We start from the raw sequence: 712 nt of genomic DNA, 5'->3' as shown, positions 1-712 counted from the left end.
TATGAAAGAGGTAAAGTCAAAGTAAGGCCATAACAAGTATAGTAATTGAGACTTTTGTACTTAAATTACTTAGGATCAGTCTTTGAGAGTAACAGAAGATAATGTAACATTGTCACATTATTAGGATATGATAATGATGAATCTGAAACCGTACAGAAAAAGAGACTTCATCAGATTACATAAAGCAAAATGGGAATAACTAGCAGGATAACAATCTTAACATTAATTTTTAAATAAAGAACAATAAACTACCATTATATGGCAGTATGCCGCCCTCTAATGTGAGGGTTTTCACTAGTTAAAAATATCACATTGAATGTATAGCAGAAAAGGTCACACACATCACAATACAGTGGAATTCTAGGCCGGTTAGCTCAGATGGTTAGAGCGTGGTGCTAATAAAGCCAAGGTCATGGGTTCAATCCCCATACTAGCCAGTGAATCTAATTTATGTCATGGCCATTTCTACTGATCATAATTCCATTGTTGAGGTATACTAAAATAGATTTATACTGTGCAATTTTCCAAACTCACATTGGTTTCTCATACAGCATCTCTGTAAAGTATGTGTATTCACTCTCTGTCCTAAACGGCTTGTTGGAGCTCCTGCCCCCCCCCCCCCCCTCCCTGTGAGCCCAGTGTGCTCTGATTGGTCGGGACGTTGAGAGGCTCGTTGCTGCGATCTGCTGCGAGGAGCGGAAGCCTGTCGGCT

General features: G+C 39.7%; 1 non-coding gene across 1 annotated transcript; it reads left to right on the top strand.

The window, feature by feature from the left end:
- The first annotated feature begins 363 nt into the window (after positions 1 to 363).
- Positions 364 to 437, top strand: trnai-aau. The gene has a single exon. It is a non-coding gene; the product is annotated as a tRNA-Ile (tRNA).
- Positions 438 to 712: the final 275 nt, after the last annotated feature.

Source organism: Trematomus bernacchii, unplaced genomic scaffold (assembly GCF_902827165.1).
Source record: "Trematomus bernacchii unplaced genomic scaffold, fTreBer1.1, whole genome shotgun sequence".
NCBI lineage: Eukaryota > Metazoa > Chordata > Actinopteri > Perciformes > Nototheniidae > Trematomus > Trematomus bernacchii.
Note: the sequence above shows the minus strand (reverse complement) of the source record. Positions and strands in the feature narration are given on the sequence as shown.